We start from the raw sequence: 20,673 nt of genomic DNA, 5'->3' as shown, positions 1-20,673 counted from the left end.
TCCCAACCAAAGGGGCCCTTGGTTTTGTCCTCCTGGCCCGGGGGGTGGGGGCGTCCCCCCAGCCTCGCCCGCCGCCCGCCACCTGGGCAGGACGGTCCACCTGCCCGGAGGCTCTGGGCGAGAGGCGGCGGCTGCTGGTGGCGGTGGCTGGCGGCTGGCCTGGCGGGACCTTTCCCCGCGGGGCGGGGGGGGGGGCGACCTCCCTTCGTGGTTTGGGTGTGTCTGGGGATGGGTAGGGAGGGGGGGGAACAAAGGAATCGGGGATCGGGGGTAAGAAAAGGTGATTTCCCCCTCCGTGGCTTAATTCCCTTCTCAAGTTCTCTTCTGGGATAAATCTGAGGCTTCCGTTCGCAATCCCGAGGTGCCGCTAACCTATTCTGGTTCCGAGAAAGGGCCGCTGTTATTCTGAGTAGTTTTGATACAACCAAATCAAAGTGAAGATTCGAAATAGCTTTTCTGAAAGCCCGAGCTGAAGTCATAAATTATTCCGCACCATGATTCCTTCTGATAGTAAAACCATACCTCCTCGGCCTGACATCGCTGCAGAAATGTGGAAAAGTGAAAGTTAAAAATAAAATGAAACATTTAAATCTCGGCTGTTGAGAACCTCCGATAGATAGACGGCAAGGCCAGCCGATAAAGGCCCCTATCAATTAGGCTCCTCCCGTTGCCATCCGCTCCGGTTTATTAGCCGCCGCACAGGTGCGGGGCGGGACCAGGAGCCGGGCGGGAGGACGTGGGGTGCCGCGGCGTGCTGGGTGCCGGGCGCGGGCTGCGGCGGGGCCCCTGCCGCGCGTGGTCTCGTAGGAGAAAACATTTGCAGCACCAGGGTTGGAAGTTTTCCCTGTTTTTTTTTTTTTTTTTTAATCCTCCCCCCCTTTATTTGAGTTAGAAAGTGTTGATTTCACACCGTGGAGAGTGTTTCCCGTCAGCGTCGCCGGGAAGGGGGGTGCCCCGAGCTGAGAGGTGGTGGCTGCGGTCAGGCGGGGACCTCAGCGGGGCCCGGGGTCCCCTCCAGCCCCGGGTGGGTGCAGGGCCGACGGCTCCCGGGCCCTGGGCCTGCAGACTGAGCCGTTTGGCTAGTTCCCTCCCCAGCATATCACAGGCAGAGCAATTTTTGGTTCCAGAGCCGTTTGGTTGGGAAAACAAGCCTGCGATTGCCAGTAAGGTTTGGAATCCGCCTGCCAGATAAGGGAATGTCTGTGAAGACTATTTTCCCTCTTGGGAGGCAAAACACAGATGGGGGAGTTAGGAGTCTTACAATATTTAGCTGCTACATTGATGGTAGGAATCCTGCCGCGTGGATGCTCACGGTTCCCGAGAGCCCCGCGCGCCGCCGCCGAGGGCCTCAGCCTGGGGACACGGCCGGGGCTGCTCCGCCCCGGGGAGCCCGGGCACCTGCTTCTTCTGGAGCGTTCCGCGCCCCGCGCCTCTCGAGCGGGGGCAAAGAGGCTGCAAGGGTGCCGGCCGTCGTTGCCCTCGGCCCGGCCTGGGAGTGATGGTGATGACCAGGTCGTGGGGGGCAAGCTGGAGCCGCCGCGCTGACCCGGGCTGCTGGCGCGCGTGGACACGGCCATCCTTCCGGGCCTTTCTCAGACTCCGTAGAGAACAGGCCACGCACCAGCCTCAGCGGGGTTTCTGCCTTGGGAGCAGGCCCTGGGCCTCCTGGAAGGGCAGGAACAACGATGCCACGTTCTTGGGGTTGGCCGCGAGGAGGCGGGGGGCTTTCCTGCGTGCACAGTGCAAGTCTGGCAGCGACTTTAGGGTCCTGCATGTGAACCGGAAGAAGGATGCGCAACCTTATACCCAAGAGGAAATTCTGGGCCCTGGAGACCAGGAAGGAGGACGGGTCTTGGAGACGGGGCCGCCTCCTTCCCGACTTCCAGCCTCAGCACACGGGACCCCGGGGTCCGTCCTGGTGGGCTCCTTCCCCGAGGAGCCTGGGGCCACCCCGATCCCCTCCCAGTCCTTTGACACGGACGCTCGACGCTCCAAGTGTTGTGTGAGATGCTCCACAAGCGCAGCTTTGGGACACACGGGCGGCCACACAAGCCCGAGGTGACCCATCAGCGACCGAACCTCTCACACGCGTCACAAAATGACCTCATCTCCCGCCGCGGCGTGGATTTCCGGAGGCTCCCCCGCGACGGGTGGACGGGAGGCCGCGCAGAGGGCGGTGGGTCCCAGAGGCCACAGGGCTTGCCTCCCGCTGACACGGTGGCCCCAAGAGTGTCTCGGGATTATTTTGATCGCCGCCGCCGGGTCCCCGGCAGCTGGCTGCTGTTGTTGGTTCCGTTTTCCAGGTGTGGAAACAAGCTCTGTGCCTCTTAGGTGCGTGAGTCGTGGGGCCAGGAAGCCGTGAACAAGGCAACCGAGGCTGAGCTGATGCCAGATAGCGGGAAGGGCTGTGAGGAAGCTCTGCTGGGGTGGGGGGGGTGCTGTACTTGAGCGGGGTGGGGGTTGGGATGGTCCCCCCGAGGAAGGTGCCTTGGACCGAGAGCTCTGATGGACTCGGAGCACCAGCCAGGTGAGGGTCTGCGGGAGGAGCATTCCCAGCAGAGGGACAGCAAGTGCAAAGGCCCTGTGGTCGGGGGAGAATTTGGCATGTCCAGGGGACAGATTATAGGCCAGTGAGGCCAGAGCACCGTGAGCTTATGGGGCAGGGTAGGCGGGTGGGAGGGCCTGGGGCGTCATGGCTCTGTAGGTGGCCGCGGTGAGGGCGCCGTCCGTGTTGCCAGCAACTGGAGGAGGGGCCTTGAGAAGCCCACCTTGCGGGGGGGCCCAGGGGTGGGGCCAGAATTCCATAAAGGCCGTGAACCCACTCTTGGCCGCTTGGAGGGTGTCGGGGTGACGTGTGCTCAGCGGGGAGTTGGGACCGTAGGCCCCGGAGTACGGGAAGGGGAGCGGCCGTCGGGGCCGCCTGGAGCTCCGCGTGCCCCTCAGCCGCGGGTCGGGCGGGGTCGCAGGTGGAAGGCTCTGGGGGCTCCCTTTGGCTCGGGAGCCGGGTCCACCTGAGCTCACAGGCACCTGCCACACTTGTGCGTCCTGAGCCCTGAGCTCTGTGTCCTGCTGACCCCGGGGCGGTGGGGTGGGTGGGTCACGGCCTCGCCTCATCCCCGGCGCGCTGCGGACCCCGAACCCAGGCTGCCAGGAGCCTTTGCCATCTGCGCTGCCTTAGTTTCCCAAGTTGGAGACCCAGGCTCCCCCGGGGCGCACGGGCGGCCCCTCGGCGGCTGGGTGGCCCCGGCCATACTGTGTGCATGGCAGATCCCGCGGCAGCTGGCAGGGGTCGGCGGTCATCCAGGGTGGGTGGCCCGGCCCCTGGCACCCGTGCGGCCTGTAACCGTTAGGGCAGATGGCACCTTGGCTTTGAGCGCCCGCGTGGACGCGGACCACGTGCACGCCGCTTCCACACGTCCTGGGAGGCAGGGCTTGCCGAGCCCGAGGCCTGCCTGGCTGCGCCGTCGGCCGACGCTGGGGACACAGCAACGCCGTGGGGCCCTGACACCAGCACGGGGGCCGGGGCTGCCCCTCAGGTGTTCCGATAGGGCCCATTTCAGGGCTTCAGGCCTCAGGAGGTGCTGACGGCAGCTCAGCCAGGGCAGGGCTGGGGCTGTGCCCCCGAGTGGGCTCCCGAGGCCGGGGACCCCTAGGCAGGCCGTGGCGCGGCCTCTGTGTCCTGGACGGGCCTCGGCTCCAACCCCAGGGCAGGGTCTAGGTGGTGAATGCACGACCCCGAGGGTGGACGGAGCGGGCTGCGGAGCGCGGAGCCTCAGCTCTGGTCATTGCAGCCACCTGGGGGTCTGCGCAGACTTCTTTCCAGGTCTTCATACTTTTTAAGGGAAGAAAAGTTTTTAAAAAAATCCATCCAGTTTTTTTTTTTTTTTAATATGAACAACTAATGTAAGTTTTAACAACCTTTCAGCCAATGCCGGGGTCTGCAGGCTTGCGGCCTGGGCGGAGCTGCGGCCTGCACCCAGCTCTGAGCACAGTGGGTGCAAGCACGCGTGGCCTGCCCCCGCCCCCCCAGGCTGCCCGCGGGACAGTCCAGGCTCGGGGCAGGCACGGTGTGCAGGGAACCCGGCCCTCGCAGGCCCGTCCCCTCTTGGTTCTGGTGCTTCCTTACTGTGGGGGCAGGGGCGGTTCCTGGCTGGGCGGGGTTGTTGGGCCCAGAGGAGCAGGTGTGGGGGGGGGCTGGGATGCCCCTCTGCCAGCCTCCGCGTCCCATCCGCGTCCGCCGACACCTGAGCTGTCGGGTGCCCACCGCATCTGATACGGGGACGCGGTGATGGGCGAGGTCGATTCCTGCCCCCCGGGGGGAGCGGTGATAGGACCCCGCTCCCTTCCTCCTCACTGTTGGGGTGCAAGGCCCCGGCCTGCTGAGCCTTGATGGGTCTGTGTGAGCCCGCTGCCCCGCCTCTGCCCCCCTGTGTTTGCGGAGGGGCGGTCCTGACCCGCACCCGCTTGCCGGGAGCGCCGGGCTGCAGCTGGCCGCGGGTGGCCGGCGTCGGCCCTGGCATGAGGGGAAGGACAAGGTGCTTCCTGCCCTGGGAGGCCAGCTGGCGGGCAGGCCGCTCAGCCCACCCGTCGCCTGTCCCTCCCGCAGATGTGCCCCGGGTCCTCAGCCGGGGAGGCGAGCGGGTCTGCGGAGAGGGCGCGGACCCCCACCCGGCCGCCAGGCTCCTGTCAGGGTGCCGGGCGCCGAGCCTCCCCGGGGTGCGCGAGGGGGAGCGGGGGCGGGCTCCGGCCTCACTTCCTGTTGGCCCCTGCCCGGCTCCCTTCATCCCGTCCACATGCAACATGGAGTTTGTGTGTGTGTAATATTATTTGTTTTTATTTCTGTAATCCCTTTATTGTTTGCACAACTGCTGTCAGACTGTTGCCTGAAAGTATCACAGGATAATTGCAGAACGCCTGCATAAGTAATTTCTTATGAAATCGGGCCTTGTCTGCATATAAAATTGTTTTTCGTTGCTGCATACATGGACTTCATTATATGGAGGCTGTTTACCGGGCTCGCACCTTCCCCACAGGCCACAGAGACGGGAGGGCCTGACACTGGCAAATAATGAAACACTATCTTTATTCTTTTTCGGTCAGACGACATTTCTGGAGGGCGGCCGCCGGGCCCGACGTGGTCAGGGGAGCCTGGCCCCTGAAGGAGCAGAGGCTGCCGGTCAGGTGGGGGAGGCCGGGACCAGGTGGGGGAGGCTGGGGGACCAGGTGGGGGAGCCTAGGGGTCAGATGGAGGAGGCTGGGGGCCAGGTGTGGGAGGCTGGGGTCAGGTGGGGTAGTCCGGGGCCAGGTGTGGGAGGCTGGGGGACCAGGTGGGGGAGGCTGCAGGTCAGGTGGGGGAGGCTAGGGATCAGATGGAGGAGGCTGGGGTCAGGTGGGGGAGGCTGGGGTCAGGTGGGAGAGGCTGGGGTCAGGTGGGGGAGGCTAGGGGTCAGATGGGGGAGGCTAAGGGTCAGATAAAGGAAGCTGGGACCATGTAGGGGAGGCTGGGGTCAGGTGGGAGGCTAGGGGTCAGATGGAGGAGGCTGTGGGCCAGGTGTGGGAGGCTGGGGGACCAGGTTGGGGAGGCTGCAGGTCAGGTGGGGGAGGCTAGGGATCAGATGGAGGAGGCTGGGGTCAGGTGGGAGAGGCTGGGGTCAGGTGGGGGAGGCTGGGGTCAGGTGGGGGAGGATAGGGGTCAGATGGAAGAGGCTTCGGGTCAGGTGGGGGAGGCTGGGACCAGGTGGGGGAGGCTGGGACCAGGTGGGGGAGGCTAGGGACCATGTAGGGGAGACTAGGTGTCAGGTGGGGGAGGCTAGGGGTCAGATGGAGGAGGGTGAGACCAGGTGAAGGAGGCTGGGGGGTCAGATGGGGAGGCTGGGGCGGTAGGGGCTGGGCAGATGGAGGGCTGGGACCAGGTAGGGGGCTGGCTGTCAGGTGGGGGAGGCTAGGGGTCAGATGGAGGAGGCTGCGGGCCAGGTGGGGCCTCACCCCGGCCTCCCTGGCCTCCCTGGCCTCCCTGGCCTCCCTGGCCTCCCTGGCCTCAGGGCAAGGCAGGCCAGCGGCTAATCCCGAGCGCGGCCCGGCGGCTCTTCCGCCCGCATTTCTGTGATATTAATGGTGTGTGGTAGTGAAAGAAATGTGTTTTATTCTCGAGTCTAACCCTGCTGTTATCAAAGTAACTTCCAGCTTATTAGCGACAAAGGACTTTTCTCCTCTCGGCTGCCCTGTTCGCCAGGGCTTCCTGAATTAAACTGCTGCTTCCTGTCCTTGATATGCACGACCACATCTGGGCAGCCCGATCCCAGCCCCGCTGCCTAATAACAATCACCTTCCCCTTCAGTGTCTGTTGATTGTTTCTAATTCTCTCTGACAGATAGTGCCTGACAACTCGCCGGCTCTTCCCTCCCTCCGTGACCTGGAGTTACTCACAGCACTTATAGAGTCTGTCATTTTTAATATTTGATTTCATTTTAAGTTATGTGTTTTACTGAGAAGATGAAACCAAAAAAAAAAGGGGACTTGTAATGGAACATAAATTTAACCCTTCTTGCCACCCGGCACCAGCCCGAGCCAGCCTCCCCTGCGTCTGGGTGCTGGTTTCTCCCTCCACGCAGTTGTGCTGCTGGGGCTACTGGGGCTGCTGGGGCTGTTGAGGCTGCTGGGGGCCATTGGGGCTGCTGGAGCTGCTGGGGTTATTGGGGCTGCTGGGGTTAGTGGGACTGCTGGGGCCACTGGGTCTATTGGGGCTGCTGGGGCTACTGGGACTGCTGGGGCTGCTGGGGTTATTGGGGCTGCTGGGGCCACTGGGGCTATTGGGGCCGCTGGGGCTGTTGGGGTTATTGGGGCTGCTGGGGTTAGTGGGGCTGCTGGGACCATTGAGGCTGCTGGGGCAGGCGAGGCTGCTGGGGCCATTGGGGTTGCTGGGACTGGTGGGGCTTCTGGGGCCACTGGGGCTATTCGGGCTGCTGCTTCCTCCTCTCCTCTCCTCTTCCTCCTTTCTCTCTTTCCGTCTGGCTTTCTTTCTTTCATTTCTGGAAACAAAAGCTTCGTGTCACACTCTTTCCCTTTAAGGGCGCTGGGCTGGTTTGCGGGGCGACTCACGGCTCTTTCTGGTTTGCAACCAGGTTGTACCTGAAGGACCTTCCGGGGGCTCCGCGCAGGTGAGGGAGTCAGGGCCGAGGCCTGGAGGAGTCTGAGTGCCCAGCTTCCATCCAGGTGTCGCAACGAGCGTGTGATCCTTCTTGGAGATGCTCCCCCTGTGTGAGCTGGCCGCGGGGAAAGGCCGCACGTCCTGGGCCCGAGTGGGGCCTTCCCACGAGCGGGGACCAAGCCGGCTGGGCGTTTCCGTGTGCCACGTCCCTCAGCATGTGCCCCGGCATCTGCCTCGCGGGGCCGGCGTCCCCCGGGCGGGGCGGGCGTCCCACGTCACTCCAGGGGCCACTCCGCCATGACTCTGCCTTTGTTTGCCCCCAGACAAAGGCTCCTGTGTCCCCTTTGGCCCTTCAGAGGTTGAGAGCTGCGAGGCCGTGCATTAGGTCAGCTTTGCAAATAGACACCACGGAGCTGAGGAGAGAGGCGCGTGGACCCACGGCGCCTCCCCTGCGCGGCTGGTCTGGCCTGGATGTGCGTCCGCCCCATGCAGCGGCGGCAGGTGCCCGCAGAAACGCAGGGGGAGGACCTGGGGCGCATCTCAGTTAAAAAAGAGATCCCCCTCCTGCTGCCCCGGGGCCAGGTGGCCCCATGACCCACGCTCGTCCCCAGCGTGTGAGCTGTCGCTGTCAGGGCCCTGCGCTTGCAGAGCCGCGGGCCGAGTGCCCCTGTGACCCCTCCTGTGACACCTCCAGCTGCAGCTGTGCCTGGAGCAGAGGCGTGCCAGTCCTCGGGATGAGCCAGGCGCTTTCCTAGGGGCGGAGGGAGACGAGGACCCGCTTCCAAGCGTCCTCTGGTAGAGACCGTCTGCTGGGGGCCGGGCAACACAGGCTGGCTCCCTGGGAGGCCTCTCTGCAGGGAGCTCCGGGCTCGGCTGCCAGAGAAGCAGAGGGACTGCAGTTGGGGCTGGATCCGCTGCCCACGGGCAGACATTCTAGCTGCTTCCCTGCTGTTCTGCTGCTCCGGGTCCAGGCCTCGTGGACCGAGGGCCTGCGCGGGCCAGCGTGTGCGACTTGTCCCAGCTCCTTCCGGGACGACTCCTTCCCTGGGGAGTGTCCGTCACCAAGCCTAACGACCCTTCCAGAGCCTTGGTTCTCCCTCTGTCCGCGGGCACCGAGGGTGAACTGAGTGGAGACGCCTCTCCTCTCCACGGTCCCAGGCCTCCCGTCACCCCCCTTCTGTAAGGGGCGAGAAAGCCACGAGCGCCCCCCTCCTGATGGCTTTGCAGCGCTGCGCGTGTGTTTTGAGACCCTCGTCTTTGTGTTTCGGGGATGCAGGTTAAAATAAAAAAGGGAGATTACGTCCTGCGCCCCAGGAAGTAAAGTGGGCACCGTCCTTTTAACGTGATGTAGGAAATAGCTGCGTAGACAATGGCGCGCGGCCTGTTAGATAAGGACAGGATGGCTTGTCTCTTCCGCTGACCCAGGTGGTCTTTACGGGGTATGGTAACGGGCCAGGTGGGAGAGAAAAGAGGAAGAGGAAAGTATCTCGACCTTGCTTCCATCCCGGGCCTTCCCTGGCGTGTGTGCGTGTGCGTGTGCGCGACACTAGGCGACCGGAGAGGTTGGCAGTGACGCGATTCTTGCGGTCGGGACCGTCTCATCTCTGCCTCGCCTCCGCGAAGTTGGGCTCCCTGGATCCAGGGCCATGAAGGAGAACACAGACGGAGGCCCAGGGCCACCTGCCCTTCCGCTTTTAGGACAGTCGAAACAGGATTTGAAAGAAGGTTCTGGCGTAGCCTCCAGGCCAAGGCCAATTTATGCTCCTACTCCCCCTCACGGTGGCCGGTTGGGCCACGACCAGTCACGGTCCTAGAGTCGGAGAGCTGACCTCAGCGGAAGACTTTGCTCTGGATCTTGTGCGACAAGGGCCCCCGCCTATTCCCGGGGAGCTCTGGGTTGGCAGCTGGAGGACGCACATGTAGTATTGCGCGTCTCGTCCCCCATAATCCAGATTTTCCGTGGAGTTCGCCTGGGGAACGGCATGTTCAGTTGGGATGTGAGCCTGGATGGCCCTCAAGGGTCCTGCTTCCCCAGGAGGTGGCCCTCACCAGGGTTGCCCATCAGCGTGGCCCCAACGACCATCCCCAGGGCTCGCAGACCCTGAGCCGACCAGGATCCGCCTGCAGGGACGTAGGGCACGTCACCCTTCAGTGTAGTTTGCGCCAGGGGGAATGTGCAGAGCCCGGGCACCTGGACTGCCGCCCTCCGGAGCGCAAGGGGCACAGACACAGGCAGCCGAAGAGCCACAGTAAGAATGTGACCAGGGCCGCCTCCGAGATGAAACAGGGAGAGGGGGCGATGCAAACGGGACGTTGACCCACCGAGAAAGGAGCACAGCCCCGGTGTGCATGGGCACCGCACTGATGCCCCTTTAGGAAGGGGGAGTGGGACGCCCGGGGTGGCCCAGGGAGGGCACCGGGGGAGCTGGGGCTGGGGCCGGGCCTTGGGGCCCCAGAAGATTTTCATAAATAGAGGTGAGGGGAAGGCAGGAGGGGAGCCGCTGGCGGAGGGCAGGAGTTTGTGCCAGCCGCCTTTGCGGCGGGGGTGCTGCGCCCTATTCTGGGGAGAGGAAGTTCCAGGGGAGGCTGGGGTCACGGGGGATGGGGCTGCTCCCGAGTGCCGGAATTTCGGGTACAGGTTGGTGCAAGGGGTGCTGTGGGGAGGAGCTGCTGGGGCCAGAGGCTGGGTGCTGACCTGGGGGGGGGTGGCCTGCGGCAGCATGCCTGGTATCCTTCTCTTGGCTGGGACCGGCGACCTCAGAACGACAGGGGAGCACAGAGACGGCCTAGGTTTGGGGTGTCCTAACTGGGCCCGGCTTGCCACGGTCCGCAGGCCAGGGCCGTGAACCGTCCCCCGCGAGCTGGCCCTTTTAAAAGCAGCCACGGTAATAATAATAATAACAATAATCGAGAGAGGATTGCTTTCTAGGAGCCCCACACCCACGTTCATCGGGGTTATACCTGCTCTTTGCACACGTGGACCCAAGGTGCACCCCTGGGGGCCGGGGGTCTGTGCCCGCGTCCAGAGCGGACGTGAGCCCGGGCCGATGGCGGGTTCATCAGCTCTGCTGCTTATACTTCGATTTCAAGAGTAAAATGTTAGTTTGTTCAGCTCTCTGCCTTGTGCCTTGATCACAGTGTGAAAGTGTTGGCCCAGCTTAGCTTCCTGGTCAGAGGGTCAAGACCCATGGCTTTTAAACATGCTTATGTGAAACCCAAACATTTGTGACCACTGGTGATCCTGGAATCGAGGCACAACTTATGAAACGAGCACGTAATGATCTTGTTTATTCGGGGTATAAATAGAGTTCCTGCATTTAAAAATTTTTCTTCCTGATAAGGACTTCAGCCAGCATTGCTTCTCCCTCTGTCTGTCTCTCTCTCGTCTCTTCCTCCCTCTATTTCTTTGTCCTCGCCTTTCAAAAGGGAGGGATTTGCGGGGGGCTGCTGGGGCCCCTCCTGGAAGAGGCAGGGCCACCCATGGGTCTTGTCCTTGGAGCACTCCCTGCTTCCCATGCAGCTTTGGTGGGGTGGGGAGGGAATGCGTGGCCAGGGAGGAGGGCCTGGGGGCGCGTGGACATGTCCTTGCCACCTCCATGGCACCGCGGAGGGGCTACGGAGGCACAGCGGCCTCTGACAGCCCAGCTGGGGACCTGAGCCAGCAGAGCAAGGCCACCTGTGGATGAGACCTTCCAGGCCCTTCCGGGGCAGTGAGGGGGGGGCAGAGTTTATGCAGAGAATGACCCCTTGAGTCTCAGCCACACGCTTTCATCATTCAGACAGTTCTTTGGTTTTTTAAAAAGATTTCATTTATTTACTTATTTGAGAGAAAGAAAGAGTGAGCACAAGCGGAGGGGCGGGGGGGGGGGAGCAGAGTGAGAGGGACAAGCCGACTCCCTGCTGAGCACAGAGCCTGATGCAGGGATCCATCCCAGGACGGTGAGATCATGGCCTGAGCTGAAATCAAGAGTCAGACGCTCAACTGATGGAGCCACCCAGGCGCCACTTTTTTAATTTTTACCATATCGAGTACTTAATGTAGATAGACTTAATCTTTTGTTTTTAAAGGGCACACTTCTTTTACTTAAATGTTATATTTAGATTTGTTCTAAATAATACTGTCTATGAAATCCCTGGTTTGATGTGCCAGTTACGTATTTTTCATAGCAAATACTGAAATAATTATGTAAGTGTTCATTTTTTTTAAAGGATTTTTTCCATGTATTTCCAAAAATCATCTTGTGTGTCTGAGTGGTCTGTGCGCAAGCCTTTGGGAATCACTGTGTGATCTCATGTCCTGCCCTCAAGATCCCTGGTTGTCGTTTAACCATGTGCTGCTCTGGGCATATCTGATTCAGTCATTGGTTGCTGGGCCGTGCTTTCTGACTTTTCCCTACCAGACCGCAAGGTTCTTGAGAGTAGGCACCATGCTCTTCAGTGTCAGCCAAAGTGACCTGGCTGATTGTCATTCTATCTGTCTGTCCATCCACCTATCTGTCCATCCATCCACTTATCCATCCACCCATCTACCCATCTGTCAATCCACTCATCCATCCATCCACTTATCCATCCACCCACCCACCCATCTGTCCATCCATCCATCCACTCATCCATCCATCCACCCACCCATCCACCCATCTGTCCATCATCCACTCATCCGTCCATTCATCCACTCATCCATCCATCCATCTGTCCATCTATCCACTCATCCATCCATCCATCTGTCCATCTATCCACTCATCCATCCATCCATCTGTCCATCTATCCACTCATCCATCCACCCGTCTGTCCATCCATTCATCCGTCCATTCATCCATCCACCCATCTGTCCATCCATGCACTCATCCATCCACCCACCCACCCATCCACCCATCTGTCCATCCACCCACTCATCCATCCATCCATCACCCATCTGTCCATCCATCCACTCATCCATCCACCCACCCACCCATCCACCCATCTGTCCTTCAGTCCACTCATCCATCCATACATCCACCCATCCACTCATCTATCCATTCATCCACCCACCGGTCCACCCATCTGTACATCCATCCATCCCCCCCACCCATCTGTTCATCCATTCATCCATCTGTCCTTCCATCCATCCATCCATCCATCCATCCACCCATCCACCCATCCACCCATCCACCCATCTGTCCATCAATCCACTCATCCACCCATCCACCCATCCATCCATCCACCCACCCATCCACTCATCCATCCATTCATCCACCCACCAGTCCACCCATCTGTCCATCTATCCATCCCCCCACCCACCCATCTGTTCATCCATTCATCCATCTATCCTTCCATCCATCCATCCATCCATCCACCCACCCATCCATTCACTTATTCATCTTTTATCTTCTATCCATCTATCTGTCCATCTTCTACTTCTATCCGTCTATCTCTCCATCACCTATTTCCTATCTATTCATCCACCCAGTCCCCCATCCATTTCTATTTCTTCATCAACTGTGTCTATGAAGCTATCATTTGTCCATGTATCTATGATCTAATCTATCATCTACTAATTCTCCTCCCTCCCTCCTTCCTTTTATCCTGCTTGATGAGCCAGGCGCTGTCTTAGGCCCTGGGAATATAGCAGAAAACAAAACAAAGTCTCTGCTTTTGTGTAGCAGTCATTCTCGTTGGAGGAGGCAAGCAATCAACAAGTAAACAAATAGAAGAAACTGGAAAACGATCTGTAGGGACACATGCCATGCAGAGTATAAAAACGGGGGGATCTGAGGCACAGACAGCAGGCCTAGCTGACAGATGTCAGGGAGGTCCCTCCGGGGAGGGGACATGGACCTCTAAAGAGCCAACTCAGAGCCTGTGAGGAGGGGGCAGCTGCTGGACAGAGGCTCAGAGGCAGGGGTGGTCTTGGTGGGTCAGGTGCAGGGAGAAAATTCAGACAGAAGGTAGAGAATTTAATTCCAACTTTAACAAAGATGAGTTTTTCCATTTCTCACTTCCTAGGGGCTACAGCCCCTTTTCCACTTCTTCCCTTCTTCCTCACCTCGGAGAAGCCCCTGTGTCAAATCCCTTATGTGGACGCAATCCAGAAGCAGTGCCCTGTTGCTCCCCTGCAGGGTTGGAGGGCGGATGGGGAGCACACCACGAAGAGGCTACCGCTGACATGCTAATATTTCATTTTAATCTTGAGTGCCAGGTTACCTTCCAAATGAAGTGTCTCAGGCAGGGCTCTAACTTACATGAAATAAAAGAGTTTAATGCTAATTAAATATCATCTGACTACTGAAGCCATATTTATTGATGGTCTAAAAGAACATCATCGAGGTGGATGGACTTGGAACGTGTCTCGCTAGAAACGCACCCACCAGACTCGCAATTCAGGCTCCTATGGCCCCACGCGAGGCAAGGCCCGGGACGCGTGGGGGTGGGAACGTGGGGCGGCCCATCTGCTTTCTCTGTCAGGGGCGTGGATTGGCGCCTTTAATGCGTATTTGAGTCAGGAGCTCTGGGATGTTGCCCACACTGCTCGCTCTTAAACCAGACCCAGGAAGGGCCCGCAGTGTGGGACCAGCCAGGTGCCAGGTGGCCAGAGTCTAGAACAGACCAGGGATGAGTGACCCCCGACCCTGGCCCCGCCATGTCCTGCTTCGTCCTCCGCTTGCTCCTCCCTTTGTCCCGGTCCTTCCTTCCCGTCCCTCCCGTCCCGGCCGCGCCGTGGCCTCTGCCCAGGCTGAGTGGCTCTCCAGGGTTGGCAAAGTCTTCCACCACGGGCCTTGGCCCCGGGTGTGTGATCCCACGTGTGCCCCCGTACCTCTGCGTCAGCCTCCTCCTACATGCGTGCCTCCAGGGTTGACAGCTTCTCCCGGCCGGGGCGGGGAGCGGTGGTACCTCCTAACCCCCCGCAAAGAGGGCCGCGTGTGGGGCACAGCGGGCTTCCCGGCCCGTCTCGGTGGAGCGTGGTGGGGGCGGCCTGGGGCGGGAAGTCCTGCTCTTGCCGCTCACCTCCAGCTCCCTTGACCATGCTCTCCCTTTGCCCCGAAGGGCACAGGCTCGGGCTGCAGGAGCAGGAGCGTCCCCACCCGCAGGCGAGCTGGGCCCCAGCCGGGGATGGACACGGGCTCCGCGGGCTGTCCGTGCGAGCGTGGGCTGCGTCGTGAGGTGTGTGCATTACTCTGGGGAAGTCAGGGATGCGAATTTTTGCACAGAACTCGGGTCGATGTTTGCAAGTTGACAACTCGGGGGTGTTTCCCTTAAACCTCCACGTGAGCGCGTGTGTTGGGATTTGGCAAGTAGGCCCCAGGAGGCTCTGGTGCGCCCCAGTTCTTGGGGCTGACCCCCCAGATCCTGCTGGGGGGGTCCCTGGGGTCCAAGGAGGGAGCCGCTCAAGGTGCAGGTGGTCGGGGGGAGAGAGTTCCGGGGACCCAGAATCCTTTCTGGAAGAGCAGCCCCGCTGTGGCCCTGAGGCCTCCGTACCCGCGTGTCTGCATCCACCTATAATTAGCGCCTGAAATTTCTAAATGAAACGCCGAAGCAAGTAAATTTAGCAAACTTCTTGTGAAGTGTTACCCCACCGTCTCCCTCCAACTGTCCGCGCAGACAGCCGTACCACCTTGCTCGCCTTGGCCTTCTGCAGCTGAAGCTGCTTATGTGTGCTGTCTGGCAGCCACGCAGACATCCCATTTATGTGATCTATAATGAGTTTATTAGTGTTTCAGTGCCTCGTTGCTATTAAGTTTTATCAGTTTCAGCTTCAAGAGCACAAGGTTAAATTTTCAATAGAGTTTTCGCAAAGTTTAAGTGGGATTGTTAAAAATATGTCCAAATGGTGGAACCGTGTATTTAGTCTGAAGATATTATTTCCGCCCGCTAAAGGATTTTGATCTCTTATTTATAAATTTAACACTTTTCTGATGCTCACAAAGGCAGCACAGGGCTCGTGCTTTATTTTCGGAAGCCGAACGTGAACGCGTTAAGGGGAGAGGAGCCAGCTGAAGCTGATGCAGGTTGAGCCTGACCCACCGTCATCGCGTAGCCCCTCACGCTGCTCTCATGGTCTCGGGGTGCGGTTAGGACGGGCTGTTGCCTTGACCTGGTTAGTACACATGATGAAGGAAGGGGGAACATTCGCCCACAAATTACAAAGGGGTGGGTTATGATGTTATTTTTCTCGCGCTACCATAAGATAAGCAGGTTTGGGGATCCCTGGGTGGCGCAGCGGTTTGGCGCCTGCCTTTGGCCCGGGGCGCGATCCTGGAGACCCGGGATCGAATCCCACGTCGGGCTCCTGGTGCATGGAGCCTGCTTCTCCCTCTGCCTGTGTCTCTGCCCCCCTCTCTCTCTCTCTCTGTGACTATCATAAATAAATAAAAATTAAAAAAAAAAAGGAAAGCAGGTTTTCCGATGAAAATAGGCGTGGACATAATTGAATATGATTTACCTGGATCCCTCCTGTAATTCTTGAGCAATTTTTTCTTTTTTCTTTTTTTTTTCTTTTTCTTTTTCTTTTTTTTTTTTTTTTTTTTAAGGAAACCAATTCAGTGGTTTGGTGGCTGTAATCAGAATAAAGTGCTTCCACTTTTAGGTTAAGAGAAAGGAAAAAAAAAAAAAACCGGTAATAGGCTGAGCTGCTATTATGGAAAGTTTATTATTATTGGTATATAAGCTAGCTGGGGGCTTAAGCACAGAGCAGTTGGATAATTTAGCTAGCTCCTGGATCCAATTAAAAAAAATCTATGTTGTGTCCACAGTGGGGGATGGCCATAGCTGAGGAAGCACTCTGTCGTAGACAGTGACACACCTGTGGCATTCTCTCAGTTATACGCAGTTTGGGACGCAGAACACTCTAAATCCTCTCATTACTGCCTTAGAGAAGACAGACACTTCAAGCAGTTCTCCATTTATCTGAGATTACCAGTTAAACTCGTTAAAAAGCAACTATGGCTTGTTCACTCAATTGGCTGTTGGGAAGATTTCGTGTTCTTGAGCGACAGTGTGGCTTTGATTAGTGGAGTGCTATACTTTTTAGGGGAGACCTTTTCTAACTTAATTTATGACTCTGGTTGAATGGCGTCTGGGCTGGGGTATTACGTATTTCCCCAACTATTGTACCTGGTGTCAATAAAGGCGCATTTAGGGAAATCTGAAATAAAACCCCAGGGTGTTTTTGTTCTTTGGGGAAGCAATGCACCATAAACATTTTGGGCTTGAGCCAAAAGCTTTCCCTGACCGTGATTGCAAATTACTGTAGTATGTATAGATTGCTGGTGGAACACTATTTGAGGAAACCTGTATTTTATAGAATGTCACTTTTATGCACAATCCAGGCAAAAGGAGGAAAAAAAAAGAGAGAGAGAGAGAGAGGAGAGAGAAACTAATCTAGCCAGCAGACAGTATCCTTTTGAATGAGGATATTACTGGGGAAAAAAATTTTTTTTTTTCAAAAACGAAACAAAAAACAAAACACCAAACCAGGCTCTCAATACAGGCTTTTTATTTAATCATTATTACATCAATCATCGATATCAATACTTACCAGCAGCCTGATAAAGTAGCCAGTAGGTGAAACAGCTATTAAAAAGTGTAAAAAAATGATGAATCCGGTGCGGGGAGGGGTATTAATGCTCTCCAATTATTTAATGATAAGTACCTATTTTTGAAAGTGTTTGTTTTTAATAATCGACTGTAATATTAGTTCGCAAAAACGTAATTGCTGCTTAATTCTGCATCTTCGTTCCTTTGTGCCGGGCACAAAGGTAGTATATTTCTGTAGTTATTGTTCGCAGCACTCCGTGTAAAAAATCACGTTCATTTCAAGAAGCTGTTATGGTATTGATTCTGGTAAAGACTTCCATTAACTGACCAATCTAAATCTCATAAGTGATGTCAGGATAGTTATGCATTTGCTTGGTTCAAGTATTCAGCCATTATGTTAGAATGCAGGCCGTGTCTGAATATGGCTGTTAAATTATTTCTAAATACCGAACCAGAACAGCTTAACAGTTCTGCAGTTTGAGACTGACACAGAAATGACAATCTGCCACCTCTTTGTTTTTTAAATATTAACGTTGTATTGGGATAGTATTTTTGGAGTAAAAACCTGTGGCACGAGAGGATAAGTGACATAAACAAAGGCAGCTGGGCTTCATGAAATAATGGAACAATAAGGCCCTTGCAGCCGCTCTCATCACTCCAGTATGTTAATTAGCATTCTGTTGTGGCCGCAACACTGAAAACATGTAATCTGTATTGGTGTACAGTACAGCTGTGAACACACATTCTTTTTTGTGAGTCCCTGGAGTTAGCCTTGCCATTGGCATATGCGTTTGGGCCAAAAGTCAAGCCATCACCACTGAAATAGCACACTATAGCAGCAAAATGTCATTTGTCTTTTCTTATTTTTTTTTTCCTCCCCTCAATGCCACATGCTATCCAGTGATGTAATCCAGTATCACCGCATCTGTCTCCCTGCTCTGTGTTTGCAGGAGGGGGGGGGGATCTGGGGGCGGGGGGCGGGGTGGGGGGGGATGCTGGGATGCCAGCAAGCAGGAGCATTTGAAAGGCAGGTGGCCCCAGAAGGGTCAGATTGAAACCTCAGTTATTCCTCCTTGCAGCGTTGGTTTGAAAAATGTACATATTTTTTAAAATGTGCATGTACACGTATATGTATATATTTTTTTAGATGCACAGATTCTTAAGTGTCGTGGGTCAGAATCTGCTGCTCGTTTCCCTGGAGGGAGGAGGGGGGGTGGGCAGCTAATTCATAAGAGGAGACCACCTCAGCGAACTCTTCCATTGTTTATCACCTGTGCCCCGATCGTGATCCTTCGAGCACGTAGTACCCGCTTGGGGTAGGGCTGCTGCTTCCCATTTCAGAGCTGAAGATACTGAGGCTGAAGCACGATGGGAAGGTGGCCTCCCATTTGCAAGGCCTTTCTGACTGGTCACTTGAGGGGGACGGATTAGTACCGGGGAGCAGAGGCAGCTGTGGCTGGGAGCAGGAACTCTGGCCCCCAAGGGTGGGACTCCGGGGTCCCCTCTCTGTGACCTCGCTGCTTGCACAAGGCTTGGGGCTGCGGGGACCAGCCCTGGTGGCAGCTTTGGAGACAGGAGGACAGGATGGTCGGTGTTGTCACCATAGGAGCTGGACCTAGTGGCCAAAACCTGCCTGGGTTTTTTACCTGATGGGCTTGGGCTGGAAAAGTCGATTTCCCTGTTCTCAAAGTAATTTCGCTTTCTTTGTTGTGTGTGCATGTGTGTGTGTGTGTGCGTGTGTGTGCGTGTGTGTGTGTATCTCCCAGCATAGGACGCACACACTCACAGGTGTACCCTTGTTCACTCAGTGCATAGCCCTTTGCAAAATAATTCTGGAATGAAAAATTGCATTTCCTAGTCCTTTTAAATGTAGCCTAAATTCAGATAAGGATCATCTAGTTGTTAAAACTTTTCCTACGTTTCAGCTTGCTCCTACCCATCAGCCCCGGCCCTGCCTCTGATCAGACTGTAACGACAAAGCGATCCTTATCAAGCAACCAAACCAAACAAAAATAACCGAATCAGAAACACCCCACTTGTCTCTAAAGTAACTTTCGGATTCTTTGGGCAAAGCTTCTTGTCTCTCTCTGAAAAATGAGGATGAATACTTAGCTCCAGATTTTTATTTTAATCTGCCTCAAATCTGATTGAAACATAACCCCCCAGCCCTCACCCACCACCCCCCCCCCGCCAAAAAAAAACCCCACACAGCATCTGGGTCACCGTGCTGATCCAGTTTGGTTCTACTTTTGGACTGTGGAAGAATGAAATTGTTTGGCGTTTGGTGACGTGAGCAAGTGTCCACCTGGGAGCAGAAGAGGTTATAGGTTAATAGCACTTGCTTTTTTTTTTTTTTTTTTAAATTCCAGCAGAACAGAACTCTTTCCCACTTTCTGGTCCCCATCCTGAGCCCCACGCCCGGCCTCGTGGCGTCTTTCCCCAGACTTGCCTGGGTGAGGTAAAGCAGGGCTGACATTAAGATTTTAGGTCTGTTGTTTCTCTTTTCCTAGAAACTCCTCCTCCCCCTTTGGTTAATGGCTCTTTAAATATTGAAATGCCTGGAAAAAAAAAAAAACAAAACAAAATAAAATAAAATGCAGGCTGTCAAAGAGATAGGAACAACAACAACAAAAATGTTGGTATCTTTTAGAATTTGTCTTCCTGGTGGTAAAAGTATATAATTAATAGGAGAATTTTCCTCCAGATGTGGCTATACTATAATAGAGCCTTATAAATGCTACAGAAAGAAAAATTGCTTGGAACGAAGGCGTCCTCAATGAGAGCACACCTGGGTCTGACAAAGATTGCATTTAGGGACTGCTGTGCTATCACAACGCAGAGAAAGACCAAGTCTCCGGGAGCAGCTGGAGAGAAAGCCCCGGCAAATCTGCATGCAAATAGCAGCACATTGTTAACTTAATCAGATGCCGAGAGGAAAAGATGTGCCAGAGCCGGAGGATGATCTACACACGCGGAGGGAGAGCGGCCTGAGCTGCCGAGGGCTCTGGGCGAGGCTGGGCCCCGAGCAAGGTACAGCCCGGCCCGGCCGCCCACCCACCCACCGCCTGCCTGCTTGCCCGGCCTGCACTCAATTTATCACATAATGCCTGATTTGCTCTTTGAAAAGATAGAAACGATGGAGTATATTTCAACGGGAAGGAAGCTTTATTTTATTTTATTTTTTTTTTATGGTGATAGAGGTCTGGGCATCATTTCGCCTGGCTCTGTAACTCCAATTAAATGATATTTCTGCCTAAATATCCGGGTGCCTTGAAGATAAGAAATACTGCCCCAGAGTATATAAAGAAAGAGCTCTTTATTATTATTATCATTATTATTATTATTATTAAAGAAAAAAAAAGGAGCAGCTCTCTATAGATTGAAGTGCTGGGTATAAATTGTACCTTTAGAAGAAGCGCAAGACACCTGTTATTTATATTTTATATTAATATTAATGGAATATATATTTTTTCGATCTCTTCCATCTTTTAGCCTAGCACCATAAAAAATAAAAAGTAATACTATTTAATCACCCACAGCTTAATAGTGCCTTAGTTGTTTACTGCCATCACACTAATTGCTCTGTACTAATGTGTTTTTCTGTGATATCCAGTAGTGCTAAGAGAACAGAGATCCATAACCAATTAAATATAGTGTTTTTTATGTTAAAAATATATCTGGTGAGGCTAGAAAGGGAACAGAAGCCGCCCTCGAGAAAGGCGCCTTGGCACACCATCCCGGCGCCCGGCAGAAGGTGCCCGCGTTGCCTCTTTTGCGCAAAGACAAAGGGGGTAATTTTTTTGGCAAGAAAACAAACCCAAGGAAAGCACAACAAACTGTTTGCTAATTTTCCCCCTCCTGCAACTCCTCGGGCTGCTTCTGTCCCGGGTCTTGCAGAGGGAGAGAGGCTGCCGGGGGAGGGAGGCGGGGGAGCGGCGAGGCCCCCCACGCGGTGCCGGGCGCGGGAGGTGCACGCGGGCAGCCGGCCGGGTGCGTGGAGGAGCCGTGGGCCTCGC

The 20,673-nt window shown here is 56.0% G+C and overlaps 1 protein-coding gene across 1 annotated transcript in view; it reads left to right on the top strand.

The window, feature by feature from the left end:
- Nucleotides 1-20,673, top strand: part of ZNF536 (zinc finger protein 536) — a 432,422-nt gene that overhangs the window by 121,242 nt on the left and 290,507 nt on the right. The gene's annotated exons all lie outside the window — the stretch shown is intronic.

The sequence above is a fragment of the Nyctereutes procyonoides genome, unplaced genomic scaffold, assembly GCF_905146905.1.
Source record: "Nyctereutes procyonoides isolate TBG_1078 unplaced genomic scaffold, NYPRO_anot_genome, whole genome shotgun sequence".
In the NCBI taxonomy this organism is placed as follows: Eukaryota; Metazoa; Chordata; class Mammalia; order Carnivora; family Canidae; genus Nyctereutes; species Nyctereutes procyonoides.
Note: the sequence above shows the minus strand (reverse complement) of the source record. Positions and strands in the feature narration are given on the sequence as shown.